Source organism: Hypanus sabinus, chromosome 12 (genome assembly GCF_030144855.1).
Source record: "Hypanus sabinus isolate sHypSab1 chromosome 12, sHypSab1.hap1, whole genome shotgun sequence".
NCBI lineage: Eukaryota > Metazoa > Chordata > Chondrichthyes > Myliobatiformes > Dasyatidae > Hypanus > Hypanus sabinus.
The window spans coordinates 3,362,175-3,379,790 of record NC_082717.1 but is presented as its reverse complement, the minus strand read 5'-3'; the positions used below and the strand labels follow the sequence as shown (position 1 = coordinate 3,379,790).

Sequence of the window (17,616 nt, the reverse complement as noted above, 5' to 3'; positions counted from 1 at the left end):
ACAATAGGTGCAAAAGTAGACCATTCGGCCCTTCGAGCCTGCACCGCCATTCTGAGATTATGGCTGATCATCTACTATCAATACCCGGTTCCTGCCTTGTCCCCATATCCCTTGATTCCCCTATCCATATGATACCTATCTAGTTCCTTCTTGAAAGCATCCAGAGAATTGGCCTCCACTGCCTTCCGAGACAGTGCATTCCAGACCCCCACAACTCTCTGGGAGAAGTTTTTCCTTAAATCTGTCCTAAATGACCTACACCTTATTCTCAAACCATGCCCTCTGGTACTGGACTCTCCCAGCATCTGGAACATATTTCCTGCCTCTATCTTGTCCAATCCCTTAATAATCTTATATGTTGCAATCAGATCCCCTCTCAATCTCCTTAATTCCAGCGTGTACAAGCCCAGTCTCTCTAACCTCTCTGTTGAGGACAGTCCGGACATCCCAGGAATTAACCTCGTGAATCTACGCTGCACTTCCTCTACAGCCAGGATGTCCTTCCTTAACCCTGGAGACCAAAACTGTACACAATACTCCAGGTGTGGTCTCACCAGGGCCCTGTACAAATGCAAAAGGATTTCCTGGAAAAATGGGCTGAAAAATGACAGAGAGAATTTCCTCCAACCACCTTAAAATTATGTCCCCTCGTATTATCTCTGTAGGAAGAGTCGCTGGGCTCTTATCATCTTGAACTACTCTATCAAGTCATTTCTCATTCACTTTCACACCAAAGAGGAAAGCGCCAGTTCACTTTTCTTATCTTCATGAGACATGTTCTCCAGTGCAGGCAGCATCCTGGTAAATCTCTGCTGCACCCTCTCTAGACCCTCTGCACCCTCTCTAGACCCTCTGCACCCTCTCTAGACCTTCCGAGGTATTGAGTCAACCGTGGGATTCACAGTGACTGGGCGGTGAACTCACAGGCTCATACTGATAGATAAAGGCCAACAAGTTTTATCTCTTCAGTTGTGAAGGAGGGTCTCAACGTGAAATATCGACTGATTATTCATTTCCATAGATGCTGAGTTCCTCAAGCGTTTCCAGCATCTTCAGAATTTCCTGTGCTTTTGATTAGCTCTGCAGTGGCTCAGCAGAAAAACAGCGAGAAAGAGAAAAAGTTCAGTCACTTGGCATTCAGGATGAGGTAGTAAATTAGATTAGACAATGGCTTTGTGGGAGAGGCCAGAGACTGATAGTAGAGGATTGCCTCTCTGACTGGAGGCCTGTGACTAGTGGAGTGCCACAGGGATCGGTGCTGGGTCTGTTGTTGTCATCTATATCAATGATCTGGATGACAATGTGGTTCATTGAAAATTTGCTGATGACATCAAGATTGGTGGACAGTGAGGCAAACTATCATTGCTTGCAGAGGGATCTGGATCAGCTGGAAAAATGGGCTGAAAATGTCAGGTGTTGCAGTTCAGTGGGACCAACCAGGGAAGGTCTCACACAGTGAACGGTCCGGCACTGACGAGGGTGGTAGAACAAAGGTGCATAATTCATTGGCAGTCTCAGATAGATGGTGTCGTAAAGAAAGCTTTTGGCTTGTTGGCCTTTGTATTGAACACAGGAGAAAGGTTGTTCTGTTGATATTGTATAAGAGGCCTAATTTGGAGTATTGTGTGTGGTTTTGGTCACCTACTGACAGGAAAAATGTAAACAAGGTTGAAAGAGTACAGAGAAAATTTACAAGGATGTTACTGGGACTGGAGGACCCGAGTTATATGGAAAGATTGAAGAGGTTAGGACTTTATTTCTTGGAACGTAGAAGATTGAGGGGAGATTTGATAGGCATATAAAATGGAGGGGTATAGATGGGTTAAGTGCAAGCAGGTCTTTTTCCTGAGGTTGGGTGGGTCATGGATTAAAGGCGAAAGGTGAAAGGTTTAAGGGAAACTTGAGGGAAAACTTCACTCAGAGGCTCGTGAGAGTGTGGAATGAGCTAATAGCACAATTGGTGTATGCAAGCTTGATTTCAACGTTTGGATCAGTTTGGATCAGTTTGGATCAGTTTGGAGAGTGGTTGTATGGAGGGCTGTTACCGTCAATGGGAACACACAGCTTGAATAGCTTGTCAGACTAGATAGACTGACGAACCTGGCTCTGTGCCGTGACTCTATGACTCTAAGTGTACGACAGAGAGAGAGGGAGAACGCAGGGTTAAACACCCAGACCATCAGAGAGGGAGAGATAGCACAGAGTTAGTCACGCAGGCGGAGAGAGAGAAAGCACAGGGTTAATCACAGGGAGAGAGGGGGAGAGCGAAAGAGAGAGAAAAAAAAAGTCACAGGGTTAATCACAGGGAGAGAGGGGGAGAGCGAGAGAGAGAGAAAGTACAGGGTTAATCACAGAGAGAGAAGGGGAGAGCGCGAGAGAGAGAAAGCACAGGGTTAATCACAGGGAGAGAGGGGGAGAGAGAGAGAGAGAGAGAGAGAGAGAGAGAGAGAAAGCACAGGGTTAATCACAGGGAGAGAGGAGGAGAGCGAGAGAGAGAGAGAGAGAAAGCACAGGGTTAATCACAGGGAGAGAGGGGGAGAGCGAGAGAGAGAGAGAGAGAGAGAGAAAGCACAGGGTTAATCAGGGAGAGAGGGGGAGAGAGAGAGCACAGGGTTAATCACAGGGAGAGAGGGGGAGAGCGAGAGAGAGAGAGAGAGAGAGAAAGCAGGGTTAATCACAGGGAGAGAGGGGGAGAGAGAGAGCACAGGGTTAATCACGGGGGAGAGGGGCAGGGGGAGAGGATGGAAGAGAGGGGACATTTACTGGATGCCTCAGGAGTCTGGTGAAAGTGCTGTATCAGTCACTGCTGAGGGTCAGATGTGGGTTCTGTTGTTCATCTCTGTGAGGGGAAGTGAGCTGAGCAGGGTGGATGTGCGTCACTTACACAGAAGTCCCAAGGGGGGAGAGTTCCCTTTGATGTTCCGCTGCGGGTGGGCTGCGTAATTTACAAGTGAAACTGTCGAGTACTGGCACGTCATTGGCAAGCCCAGGTGACCTGCCTTGTACACAGCAACAAAGATACTGGAACTTGTAAACAGCCATGTGGTTCTTGCAAATCTGTGCTCTGTAAACCTGCCAAGGATGTTTTGTAGAAAAAGGTCAAGTGTAATATTGAATTTATTTAGAGATACAGCTTGGAGCAGGGGCCCTTCCAGCCCTTCGAATCACATCTCCCAGCCACCCATCTAACCTGAGCCTCATCACAGGACGAGTTACCATCACCAAACAACCTACTAGCTGGTGTGTCTTTGGAGAGTGGGGGGAAAGCGGAACACCCGGAAGAAGCCCTCACACTTCACAGGGAGGGTGCCGGGACGGAACTCTGAACTCCCAACGCCTGGAGCTGGAATAACGTTGTGTGAATCGCCAAGCTGCCGTGGCGCTCCGGTATGAAACAACAAGACGTTTAATTATTTACTTGTGATGGGGTGCAGGCCATTCCAGTCATCAGGTCTGGGTGGCACCTCCCTCTCACAGAGCCCCGCAGCCCTGCACTGGCCTGGACATGATCCTGACTCAGCAGGTCAGGCAGCATCTGTGGAGGGGAATCTGCTTCAGACCCAGACCCTCCACCAGATCTCGCTGTTGGCCTGAAACGTCCACTGTGGGAATTCAATGAATCGGAATTGTTTAATTTCACTGGCATGTGTCATGAAATTTGTTGACTTTAAGGCAGCAGTATAATACAATACATAATAACAGAGAAACAAAACTGTGAATGACAGTAAGTATATATACATAAAACTGTTAGATTAAAAAGTAGTTCAAAAATAGAACTAAAAAAGTGGTGAAGTAGTTTTCATGGGTCTGATGTTCATGCAAAATTGGATGGAGGAGTGGAAGAAGCTGTTCCTGAATCGTTGAGTGTGTGCCTTCAGGCTCCTGTACCTCCTCCCTGATGACCTAAGTGATGGGAGTCCTTAATGATGGACACTGCCTTCTTGATGTATCACTCCGTGAAGATGTCCTGGATACTACGTAAGCTCGAGCCCGTGATGGAGCTGATTGACTTTACAACTCTCTGCAGCTTGCTTCAAACTAGATGGTGATGCATCCAGTTAGAAACTACATTGTAGAAGTTTTCAAGTGTCTTTGGTGATATTCCAAATCTCCTCAAACTCCTAATGAAATACTGTGGGCCCTCCGTATCCGTGGGGGTTTGGTTCCGGGACACCCCGCGAATACTAAATTCTGTGGATGCTCAAGTCCCATATATAAATGCATATAACCTACGCACATCCTCCCGACTACTTTAAATCATCTCTAGATTACTTATAATACCTAATACAATGTAAATACTATGTAAATAGTTGTTATACTGTATTGTTATAATGACAAGAAAAAAAAGTCTGTACATGTTCAGTACAGACGCAACCATCGTAGCTCTTCTGGGAACGCTGATGCTGCCTCGGCATCAGCCGATCCCGATTCTCCCGTGATCTTTAAGTTCTCGAGGCTGTCGCACTTTACATAGCTAGCCAGCCATCCCCTACTAGCCTTAAACTCCTTCCTCTCACTCACATGTGGCGAACGACCGAGACGTGAGGTGAACAATACTGAAACGAGTAATTATCTGTAGATTACAGTACTTCACGCTCCCTCTTAGCCTTTGAGGAATTGCTTTGACCACTTAATTGGTTTTTAGCAGCCATTTCTTCACAGAAACCAAGTAGCGACCGAACGAGACGCGAGGCGAACAATGCTCAAACGACGAGTGCCGGAGAGAGAACTTCCGGGTCTTTTTTACCGATCCCAATCCGCGGTTGGTTGAATCCGCGGATACGGAGGGCCGACTGTATAGCTATTGTCTTGCCTTCTTTGTAGCTGCATCAAAATGTCGAGTTCAAGATAGATTTTCAGAGATATCAACACCCAGTAGCTTGAAATTGCTCCCTCTCTCCACTTCTGAGTGGTGTGTGCTCACTCATCTTACCCTGGTCTTACTGACTTTGAGTGCAGGGCTGTTGCTGTGACACCACTCAACTAGCTGATAAATTTCGCCCCTGTACACCCTCTTGAAACCATCTGTGATTCTGCTAACAATAGTTATGTCACCAGTAAGTTTATCAATGGTATTTGAGTTGTGCCTCGCCACACAGTCAAGGGTTCAGAGAGAGTCAAACAGTGGGCTAAGCACACACCCCTGAAGTGTGCCAGTGTTGATCGTCAGCGAGGAGCACAAGTTGTACAGTTTGTGGTCTTCTGCTTATGACTTCCAGTTGCAGAAGTAGGTACAGAGGCCCAGGTTCTGTAGCTTTTCAATCAGGACTGTAGGAACGATGGTGATAAACTCTGGGCCATGCTCAATAAGTGGCATCCTGACATAGGTATTTGCATTGTCCAGGTATCTAAGGCCACGTTGACAGCCAGCGAATAGGAATTGAAGAATATGACAGGAATCTGGACCCAGTGATGTTCGATGTTTTACAGAAATATCGTTGGGACAGTCAGGCTTTGTCAAAACACTTCAATGAGCTGAATCAGTAAACTGAATTACATAAGCACAAGAGGTTCTGCAGACGCTGGAACTCTGGAGCTACACACAGCCTAACTGATTTCTTTCTTTCTTACTTAGCAAAACAATGTGGAGCCCTTCAAACCGCATGGCCCAGCACGCCCCATTTAACCCTCGCCTCATCACCGGACAAGTTACAACAATCAATTAACCTGCACACCTTGGATTGTGCAAGGAAACCGGGTCAGCTGGAGAAAATCCATTCTTTCCACTGGGAGAATGAAAAGACTCCTTACAGGAGACATCAGGATCGAACACCAGTCCTGATGAAGGGTCTCAGCCTGAAATGTTGACTGTTTACTCTGTCGGGCCTGCTGTGTTACGTGACTGTTACACTCCGAACTCTGACACCACGAGCTGGGATGGCATCGCACTACTACAATACCGTGGCGGGCACGCTGGAGAATCTCTACAGGACAGGCAGCATCTATGGAGGGGAGTAAACAGACCGTGACCCTTCATCAAGAAATTAATTATATAATCCCAGTCAGATGTAGGAATTATTACTCCAGCAAATGACGGGCATAATGCACTTTCAGGTATGAGCCCTGTGGCTTGCCGTAGAGCGATAGGTTTCTCAAGCACCTGTGTTCACTAATTCACTTAACTGGAGTCCTTTTTTGTGCTTCCTCTTTAATCTCGTCAGGTTAGTTGTGACTTCCACGGGTTTTCTGCCACCTGTGAGTACGTAACGCGGACACGCTTTTAGGGCTGTTGTGGAGAAGGGTTTGTCTGATGGTGTCGCTCATCATGTTGCCAAGGCTTTGGTGTTCTTTCTATGCCTGACCTTTGTTTCCGTCTCGACATAGGCCAGGGCCTGCGCCAGGGCCAGATAACGGAACCTAGTTAACCGCTCTCACCCGTCCAGAAAAGTGAACGATTTCGAAAGGTCCTGCCCTTGATAAGCTGACCAGAATCCTGGCTCACCTGAACGTTTGTGTTTTTTGAAGGTCAGGTGAAAGTGCTGGCCCTGCTGGTGTTAGGCTACCCATGTAACCTGGTACCGACATAACACAGTGAGTGTGTAAATGTTGTGAGTGAGAGAGAGGAAGCCAAAGTCAAAGTGGAATTTTATCATCATCTCCACAAGCCCACATGGGCACAGGTGCAATGAACAAATTAGTTTAGCAGAATGACGGAGGTCTCATTGAAACCTGGTGAATATTGGAAAGCCTAAATAGAGTGGATTTGGAGATGACATTTCCTATCGTGAGAGGGTCTAGGACCAGATTTCACTGTCCCCTCGTAAAGAAACGTTGATTTAGAATAGAGTTGGGGAGGAATTTCTTTAGCCAGCGGGTGGTGAATCTGTGGAATTCATTGCCACGGACTCTGCAGAGGCCTTCTTTGGGTATTTAAAGCGGAGGCTGCTAGGTAATTGATTAGTCAGGGTGACAAACGTTACCGAGAGTAGGCAGGAGAATGGAGCTGAGAGGCATAATAAAAGAATGGCAGAACATGCTTGATGGGCCGAGTGGTCTGATTCTTCTTTTTTCTTCTGGTCTTGTAGCAGCATCACAGGCACATAGCATCAGACAAGCAGCATCCACAAGACAATCAAGAAACAAGAAACTAAATTAATTCAATTGGATTAAGAAAATCATAACATAATATAAATTAAATTGAATTTGGGAGGTGAGCGTGTACTCGGACAGCCTCAATGCAGACACAGGGTGTGAGGCGATGTTTGACTCCATTTTGACGGTTAAAGCATCCATTAATTGCCGATTTAAGCGTTGAGGAAGATTGGGACGTTGAAGCAAATGCAGAAGGAGAGTGAGAATTCAATGCCAACTGCCTGCCTTTTGATCACAGTTGAGAAGGAACCTGTCACTGTTGTAGGCGGGTAGGCCTCTCTGCCTCATGTGCTGTCCCTCCCTTTCGACGAATGTCAGTGATATCACAGGATGGTATCGTGGTTCTTTGTGTTGTTAGCTTCGAGTAGTGCGTTTATGGACTCTGCACTTTTTCAAACATATGGATTTTATAGTCTGTGTTTTATCATGCCAGTCCCTTTTTGTGCGAGGGGAGGGGGTATGAGGCCTGATGCTCTTGTGTTCTGTGAGTTTTTTTTTGTGAAGAGCAGGAATTGTTTTTTTTTGGGGGGGAGGGGATATCCCTCTTCTGTTTTGTGTGGGAGGGGTCAATGTACCTAGTATAGGGTGGATTATCAGAATCAGGGTTTATATGACATTAAATTTGTTATTTTGTGGCAGCTGTGCAGCGCAAAGACATAACGTCACTATAAATCATAAATGCCAGAGATGCTGGAAATGCAGAGCAACACACACTAAATGCTGGAGGAGCTCAGCATGGATGGAAGTCGATGTTCCAGGCCGAAACCCTTTGTTCTGCCTGGAACTGGAAGTGAAGATGCCAGAATAGAGATCAGGGGAGAGGGGAAGGAGATTAGCTGGAAGGTGATAGGTGAAGTCAGGGGGGTGGGAAAGATAAGGGGTTGGAAAGGAAGGCCCAGATATGGCAATGACCAGAGGAGGGCCTACCCGGTGGAGCCATCACGAATGGATAAATGTCTCGAAGCCTGCACTGCAATGGATGAGGGGAGGCCCAACAACAATCCTGACTTAAAGGTGGTGCTGCTGGTTAAATTTGATATCTTGGCTGACATCTGTTGCCAACACTTCCATGCCAGGTCTCTACCTCCGGGGGAGTCACTCACTGAGACCTATCATCACCTGAGGGTGGATTCCACCAGAGCAGAAGTTCAAGGAGGAGATTGGTGACTGGAGTGGGTTCTTCCGGCAGAAACCAGAGCATGGCTCTGACCACACGAGGCACTCATGGGGCCTGGCTTGCCCCGCAATGCCCACGAGGGGGCGCCATCACAGATAGCATTCTGAAGCAACAGTATCTCTCACCCCCCCAAGGGACTCTCAGTTTAACTCTGCAGAATCAGGGAGTGGGAGTAAAGGGGGCAAACAGCCTTTAATAGTTGCTTCTAAGACTTATTTGCTACCATTGTCAGCAGCCAGGTCATAAGTCCTCTGTGTGTCCTGTCAGGAAGCCCAAATTGTCGGGTAGGTACTGTGCACCAACAGAGGGGGAATGTGATGATGATAGTGAGTATAGTCATGGAAAACAAGCAGAACGTGAGCAGAGAGAGCCCATGTTTATAATAGACAAGGTTAATGGAAAACCTATTAAAGCTCTTTCAAATTCAGACAGCTGACGGTCATGAATTAAGAAAAGTCTTTGGTGTTGACAGATGATCGATGTGTCCATGGTGATCGGAAGTCTGAGCCACTGGCAGAACTCACCACTAAGCTGGATAACCATATCGGTACTCGAGGAAAGGGAAACATGATTCTGGGGAGAGATTTGTCTGTGTTACACGAGTTAATGAAGAGGCGAAATAGCCAGTGACATCCGTCTGTTACTGCAGGCGTAGACAGTGCTGTTTTTATCATCACGGTTCAAGCTGAAACAAAAGCAATGGCTGTGTTTCAGTCTCCACCTGGCTCGATGCTGGGCTGTGTGAGGGAGAAACCAAAAGACCTAGCAAGGCACGCTGGCGATGGTGCTGCGGGAAATCTGCGGCTCTCCTGATATTTATACGGATGGAATGCCCACTGATGATGGCTCAGAAGGGGTTGTGGAGGCCTGGAAAGCTGACCTTTCCCAACTCAATGGCCGCAAATCAGTGCAGCTGCCGTGGGTGTTTGCCGACTTTCCACAGCTGTTCAAGCAGGGACCAAGGCTGACAAAGCTCCTGAAACATTCCATCCGGATCAGACGTGACCAGGGTTCTGTACACTGACACTGACAGCGTGGGGGCCTTGAAGGTTGGGGTTGAGACCGTGCAGGAGCTGGGAGACATTGAGCCTTCGGATAGTGAGTGGAATAGTCTTACCATTTTCATCCTCAAGAGTGATGGCACCCTGAGGGTATGGATTCATTTCCGGAAGTTGAATGCCATTTCTCTGTTTAATACTGGTCCTGTGTGAAAAGGTTGGATGGGCAATTTACTACACTGGACCTTTATAAGAGCTACTGGCATGCTCCTGAGACGGCCAATCAGACCCCTCACTTTCCGTTCACTGTGACGGTCTTCCGGGCGCTCGGAGTGAGGAGGGCAGAGAGGTCTATCCGGCCAGACGTGCTCAGAGCGTCTGGACCACCTGTGCAGGGTCCTGGGGAATAGTCACGCTGCCTGTCTCACCTCCAATCTACAAGGTACGAGTGGGCAGATACCTCGGCTACCAGCTGGGACGGGGAGAGGTTCAAGCTGGAAGCAATCCACTGCAGTCCTCGTCCTCGCACCGAGAAGAAAGTGAATTCCCTCCTGGGTCTGGTAGGGTGGTTTCACAGCTTCATTCCCCAATTCACCACTCTGGTCACACCTCTGACGAATCTTACTGACAAGCTTCGAGACAACCAGTGAGCGTGAAATCACTTTTCAGGCCCTTAAAGCTCACATGAGTTCTCAATCTGATCTTCAGAGCCCAGACTTTGACAAACGGTTTCTTGTCCGGGTGGGTATCTCGGGGTGGGCACTGAAGCAATGCCGGCACAAGGGGAACCTGGAGATGAGCGACCTGTTCCTAACCAGAGTCAGAAACTCCTCCCAAGGGAAAACAGGTATTCCAGCATTGAAAGGAGTATCTGGCCATTGTGGGCCCTAGGCAGCCTCTGGTACGGCACCTTTACACGGAGTGTTGACGTGGACCATAATGCCAGAGTGACAAGGTGGTACCTGCAGCTGCAACCCTTCTGTGTTCAGTATAAAGCAGGGAAAGGGAATGTTACTGCAGACTGCCTGTCTCGACTGCTAAACATCATCACCACCTCTCAGTGAATGCTCTCCTTAAACCCACACGCTTACACCCACATAACACGTTTATACCCACACACACGCACTCTTACACCCACACAACACACACGCTTACACCCACACACACGCACGCTTACACCCACACAACACACACACTTACACCCACACAACACGTTTATACCCACACACACGCACGCTTACACCCACACAACACACACGCTTACACCCACACACACGCACGCTTACACCCACACAACACACACGCTTACACCCACACAACACGTTTATACCCACACACACGCACGCTTACACCCACACAACACACATGCTTACACCCACACAACACACATGCTTACACCCACACACACGCACGCTTACACCCACACAACACACACGCTTACACCCACACAACACGTTTATACCCACAACACACACGCTTACACCCACACAACACGTTTATACCCACAACACACACGCTTACACCCACACAACACACACGCTTACACCCACACAACACACATGCTTACACCCACACAACACACACGCTTACACCCACACAACACACACGCTTACACCCACACACACATTGCTTGTTTTCTGCTGTCATTGCGCTGAGTGAACGCACTTCAATGTCTTCTCCGGTATATTCTCATATTGTGTCCTAAACCGAGCTGATGTGCTCGGGTTGGCTTTATGGAGCCTTTACCAGCATACACAGTGGAATCCTTTGGTAACGGGGATGTGTAGATGTGTTTGGACACTGTACCTAAGGATACTTGTGTGTTTTTTGTAGTGTGATTGTGGGGCCATCAGATTCTAATTCATGGATGGCTAATAAACAGGGATCCTGGCTCTCAGTGGCAGGCAGATGTCAGCCTGCCAGGAGTTATTGTACAAAGGGTGGAGCAGTTACTGTGTTTTCTGGTAGATAACTTTTTGCAAATATTGGTAGTTTTCTTTTCATGATTGTTGCTAAATTTTGTAAGTTTGACTTTTTGATGTGCCTAATAAGCAGCTTGGCAGGACAGTGCTAAGCGACTCCAGCCACTTTCTTCCCTCGGTCAAAACCCACGTATCCTAACAGACCGATGAACAAGGAGACCCAGGTCCTCGTGAGCAACAACTCTTTCCAATCCCTCATTAATTCATTCATCCAACAATATCCCTGTCCTCAGCTTGAGTATATCTTGTGAAACCTCTCTCTGCCATCTCCAGCCCGTACTGTTGCCAAGCTTTATAGAGTCATAGAGCACTGCTGTGCAGAAACAGGCCATTCAGCCCATCCAGTACATGCCAGACCGCTACTCTGTCTAGTCCCATCGACCTGCATCTGGACTACAGATCTTCATCCCCTCCACCCACTCTCAGATCCAAACCTCTTAAATGTAGAGCTTAAATCTGTTTCTACCACTTCTGCTAACAGCTCATTCCATGTTCTCAGCACCCTGAGGTCCCTCTCAGGTTCCCCTTAAATATTCCACCCTTCACCCTTAACCTCTAACCTCATTGATGGCAATGCCATTGATTAGAACATCAGCACCATTCGGCATTCAGCCCGTTGACTCAGCTTTCTAATTTGATCGTGGCTGATATACTTCCCATCTCAATCCCATTCTCCTGTCTTCTCTACATAACCTTTCATTCCCTTACTCTCTAGGACTCTTCCAACCTCTGCTTCAAATACACTCAATGACTTGGCCTCCACAACTGTATTTAGCGATGAACTCCAGATTCACCACCTTCTGACTGTTACCCATTTGCACCCTGGGAAAAAGGCTCTGGCTGTCCATCTTATCATCCTGTCAAGTTACGTCTCTGAATCAGAATCAGGTTTATTATCACCGGCACGTGACTTGATAACTTAGCAGCAGCAGTTCAATGCAATACATAATTTAGCAGAGAAAAAAAATAACAAAACCGATTACAGTATACATATATTGAAAAAATTAAAAATTGTGCAAAAAACAGAAATACTATTTATTAAAAAACTGAGGGAGTGTCCAAAGAGAAAAGCCCTAGCTTTCGGTCTCGGCCTTGGCTACTCTTTTCTCACGGATGCTGCCTGACCTGCTGAGTTCTTCCAGCGTTGTGTACGTATTCCTAGCTTTCTCAACCTTACCGCATAAGACATGCACTCTAGACCAGGCAACATCCTGGTAAATCTCCTTTACAACTTCTCTAAAGCTTGCACATCCTTCACATCCATGAGGTGACCAGAACTGAAGGCAATATTCCAAGTGTGGGTCCAACCGGCTGCAACGTTACCTCACGGTTCTTGAACTTGATCCCCTGTCTAACAAAGACCATACACCTTCTTAACCACCCTGTCTATTTCTGTGGCAACTTTGAGGGATCTGTGTACTTGAACCCCAAGATCCATCCCTTCCTCCACACTGCACACTGTATTCCCCTCGTGACCACGTGGGTGTCCTCTGCACGTTCTAGTTTCCTCCCACATGCGGGTGAGGGTGGCACTGGAAGCATGGCGAATCTAGCGGACTGTCCCTACCACATCCTCAGATTGTATTGGCTGTTGACACAAACAACACATTTCATGCATGTTTCGATGTACATGTGACAAATAAAGCTAATATTTTAAAAATCTTTTTCTAGGTCTGCATCGACCCAATGTCCCTTTTTACCCCGATCTTCTGCATGTAACAGTCTCACTGGGCTCGTGTGTAAACTCAGCTCATTAGCTACCTCTGCTGACAGCCACATGACTCAACGGAGAGAAGGCCACATTTTAGAAACAATATACATCTAGGGTTGATATGTTTTGGGATTCAACCAAACTGGAACATCATGGTTTTCCAATTAAAGAAACCTCGATTTGAGGGAATACTGTGTAAATACTGCCCATACACATGACCATCAGAGCCCGCCTCTTCCAAAGCAGGGTATAACCATGGCGCCCAACCCACGGTCTGCCTAGAAGCACCCACCACAGTCCGAACTTCCCTCGGTCCATCTCAAACAAGCTGCTCTCTCTCAGGAGTGTTGTCCCTCCTCCTTGGGGGCCATTCATCCACAAAAAGCACTTTGTGCAACGGTTCCTCTTTCCAACAGCATTCCCTCCTGTCCTGTCCGCAGCTCCCACCAACACGACCCCTACTGTCTGTCACAAACTTCTCTCCACCCCGTCCTCTCTAGAACTTTCTTCCGATCCCACCACACTGACTGGCTGACACAACATTGCTAAATTGAACAGCAGGCTTCTTATCTCCAGCCGAAATCGAAACATTCTACCACCAGGACACACTGTTTTTGCAGACAGCTGCTGAAAGGAAATGCCTACAGCATAGGAGAAGAAATCTTAACCAGGGCATTACATACATTTTTCATAATCCCACCAACCTTTGTATTAGCAAATTTGCTAATCTACCCTTACACCTCCTCATCCAAGTCATTTATTAAAATCACAAAGATCAGGGCTCCCAGAACAGATCCGTGCAGAGCACCACTTATCAGAATGAAAGGCAGTGATGGGGTTGAGCTGTGAGGGAACCCTGCACTCAATGGCAACGATACACATCCAGCATCCACACTCACCATCCTCAGTGTGTGAGCAGAAGAGCGTTAGCCAAAGCATTCGGCCCATCACGTCTGCTCTGTCATTCCATCATGGTTGATTCATTACCCCTCTCAACCTCATTCTCTGCCTTCTGCCTGTAACCTTTGACACCCTGACTAGTCACGAACCTATCAATCTCCACTTTAAATATACTGTACCTATGACGGCCTCCACAGCTGCCTGTGGCAACGAATTCCACAGATTCGCCACCCACCCGCTAAAGAAATTCCTGTTCATTTCTGTTCTAAGTGGATTTCTCTCTCAGTTCTGAGGCTGTGCCCTCTGGGTCCTAGACTCTCCCACTATAGGAAACATCCTCTCCACATCCACTCTATCTGTGCCCTCTGGGTCCTAGACTCTCCCACTATAGGAAACATCCTCTCCACATCCACTCTATCTGTGTCCTCTGGTCCTACACTCCCACTATAGGAAACATCCTCTCCACATCCACTCTATCTGTGTCCTCTGGTCCGAGACTCCCCCACTATAGGAAACATCCTCTCCACATCCACTCTATCTGTGTCCTCTGGTCCTAGACTCCCCCACTATAGGAAACATCCTCTCCACGTCCACTCTATCTGTATCCTCTGGGTCCTAGACTCTCCCACTATAGGAAACATCCTCTCCACATCCACTCTATCTGTGTCCTCTGGGTCCTAGACTCTCCCACTATAGGAAACATCCTCTCCACATCCACTCTATCTGTGCCCTCTGGTCCTAGACTCCCCCACTATGGGAAACATCCTCTCCACATCCACTCTATCTGTGTCCTCTGGGTCCTAGACTCTCCCACTATAGGAAACATCCTCTCCACATCCACTCTATCTGTGCCCTCTGGTCCTAGACTCCCCCACTATGGGAAACATCCTCTCCACATCCACTCTATCTGTATCCTCTGGGTCCTAGACTCTCCCACTATAGGAAACATCCTCTCCACATCCACTCTATCTGTGTCCTCTGGTCCTAGACTCCCCCACTATAGGAAACATCCTCTCCACATCCACTCTATCTGTGCCCTCTGGTCCTAGACTCCCCCACTATAGGAAACATCCTCTCCACATCCACTCTATCTGTGTCCTCTGGTCCTAGACTCCCCCACCATAGGAAACATCCTCTCCACATCCACTCTATCTGTATCCTCTGGGTCCTAGACTCTCCCACTATAGGAAACATCCTCTCCACGTGCACTCTATCGAGGCCTTTCAATAGTTGATAGGTTTCATTGAGATCCTCCTCATTCTTATAAATTCCAGAGGGTGAAGGCCCAGAGATATCAAACCCTCCTCATATAATAACCCTTACATTTCCAGAATCATTCTCATAGATCTTCCTCTGGACCATCTCCAATGCCAGTGTGCTCTGACGATGGCCACTGACCTCGGTAAATTAATTTAATATTGATTCAGTGAAGAGCTTGTCTTGCACACTGTTCCTACAGATCGAATCATTGTACAGTGCTCTGGGGTGGAACAAGGATAACTAATAACAGAATAAAGTGTAACAGCTACAGACCGGCAAAAGGGTCCATAATGGGTCAACTGTGAGATCAGGAGCCCATTGTATTGTTCTGGTCTGATAACCGCAGGGCAGAAGCTGTCTTTGAACTTGGTGGTGCGTGCCTTCAGGCTTTTGTATCTTCTGCCCGGTGGGAGAAGGGGGAAGAGAGACTGTCAGGGTGGGGTCTTTGATTATGCTGGCTGCTTTACTGAGGCAGTGAGAGGTCTGTGGAGGGGAGGCTGGTTTCTGTATGTGCTGTGTCAAGGGGTTGCCATACCAAGCTGTCAAGCATCTGGGTAGACACTTTCTATGGTGTGTCGGTACGGATTGGTGAGAGTGAATGAGGACGTGTCAGATTTCAGTAGATTTCCCAGTTTTCCCAACGTCACAGTCACTTAAATTCTGCCCTGGTTTGATGGGCAGTCAGTTGCTCCATGTTTGGAACGGAGGTAAGGTGAGACATGAGGACATGGAGGGCTGGGAGTGGCGAGCTGGCCAGCACATTGGTGAAGGAAGCTATACTCTGCCATTGACATAGAGTCGTAGAGCACTACAACATAAATCAGACCATCTAGTCTGTTCCAAAATGTTATTCTGCCTGGATCCCATCCGAACCACAGCCCTCCACCCCCCTCCCATCCATGTACCTACCCAAACTTCTCTTAATGTTGGACTCAAACCCGCATGCACCACTTGTGCTGCCAGCTCGTTCCACACTCTCACCCTCTGAGTGAAGAAGTTCCCCTTAAATATTTCACTTTTCACCCATGACCTCTAGTGTTAGTCTCACCCAAGCTCAATGGGAAAACCCTCCACCAAATCTCATCTTGTTCTCCTATGCTCCAGGGAATAAAATCTTAACCTGTTCAGACTTTCCCAATACTCAGGTCCTCACCTCCCAGCAACATCTTTGTAAATTTTCTCTGCACTCTTTCAAATGTATGGATATCTTTCCTGTAGGTAGGTAGCCAAAACTACACACAATACTTCAAATTTGGCCACACCGATATCTTATACAACTTCAAAATGAAATCCCAATTCTATCCCAATTCTTGCTTTTAATACTTTGATTAATGAAGGCCAAAAGCTCTCTTTATGACTCTACCTACCTGTGACACCACTTTCAAGGATCTGTTCTACTGTCCTAACGCACTCTCATTATAAGACCTGCCCTGACTGGTCCTCCCAAGCACCTCACACTTGCCTTCATTAAATTCCATCTGCTATGTTTCTGTCTGCTTTACCATCAGGTCCAGATCCCGCTGTGACTTTGATAGACTTCCTCGCTGACTCACTGTCTCAAGATGACACCGTCTGGGTGACGCTGTGGAGACGAGGACTCATGACCTGCTTGTTGTACGGGAAATGGTCGTGCTCAGGAAAACAAGAATGAAGGGAAGAGAGGCTCAGAAGAGAAGTGGTGGTAGAAAAGTGTGTCAGGTCAGAGGTGACCCACTTACAACTAGCCCTGTGCCGAATCTCACTGCTGACATCAATGCACCCACTCAGGGACAGAATGAATATGTTTCCACCATCGAGCGGCAGTGACTAAGCACGCTGATGTTATCTCAGGGAGCTGGCGGGTGCAGGCTGTCTGGTGGTCTCTCTGTCACTGAGAGCGGTGGTGAGGGGGAGTAATTACAACAGGCCCAGCGCTGGTCTCCAACTCCCTGTGAAACAGAGAGGACCCCTCCACAGACCATCATCGCTCATCGCCATAGCAACCCACTAACCCATCCCACCACCACTACTTTATCATTTCCTGCCAGAATCAGGTTTAATACCACTGGCATATGTCATGAAATCTGCTGTTTAGCAGCAGCAATACAATACTGCAAAACTATAAATTACTGTAAAACGTGTGTGTATTAATTAAATAAGTTGTGCAAAAAGACAGCAAATTAAAGAAAAAAGTGGTGAGGCAGTGTTCATGGGTTCAATGTCCATTCGGAAATTGGAAAGAAGCTGTTTCTGAACCACTGAGTGTGTGCCTTCAGGCTCCTGTACCTCCTCCCTGATGGTAGCAATGAGGAGAGGGCATGTCCTGGGTGATGGGGCCCTCGATGGTGGACGTCACCTTTCTGAGGCATCGCTCCTCGAGGGTGTCCTGGAAGCCGGAGAGTCCGGGCCCAGGATGGAGCTGGCTGAGTTTACGACTTTCTGTCCCGTGCAGTAGCCCACCGCCATTATCAGCCCGCCCAAGCCCCCGCTCCAGACGGTGATGCAGCCAGTTCGAAT

At 47.7% G+C, this 17,616-nt stretch overlaps 1 long non-coding RNA gene across 1 annotated transcript; it reads left to right on the top strand.

Annotated features, from left to right (window-relative positions):
- Positions 1-2,905: 2,905 nt before the first annotated feature.
- LOC132402432 (uncharacterized) lies at positions 2,906-17,090 on the top strand. The gene is made up of 3 exons (XR_009514894.1): positions 2,906-3,724; positions 5,576-6,054; positions 16,629-17,090. It is a non-coding gene; the product is annotated as an uncharacterized LOC132402432 (long non-coding RNA).
- The last annotated feature ends 526 nt before the right edge of the window (positions 17,091-17,616 follow it).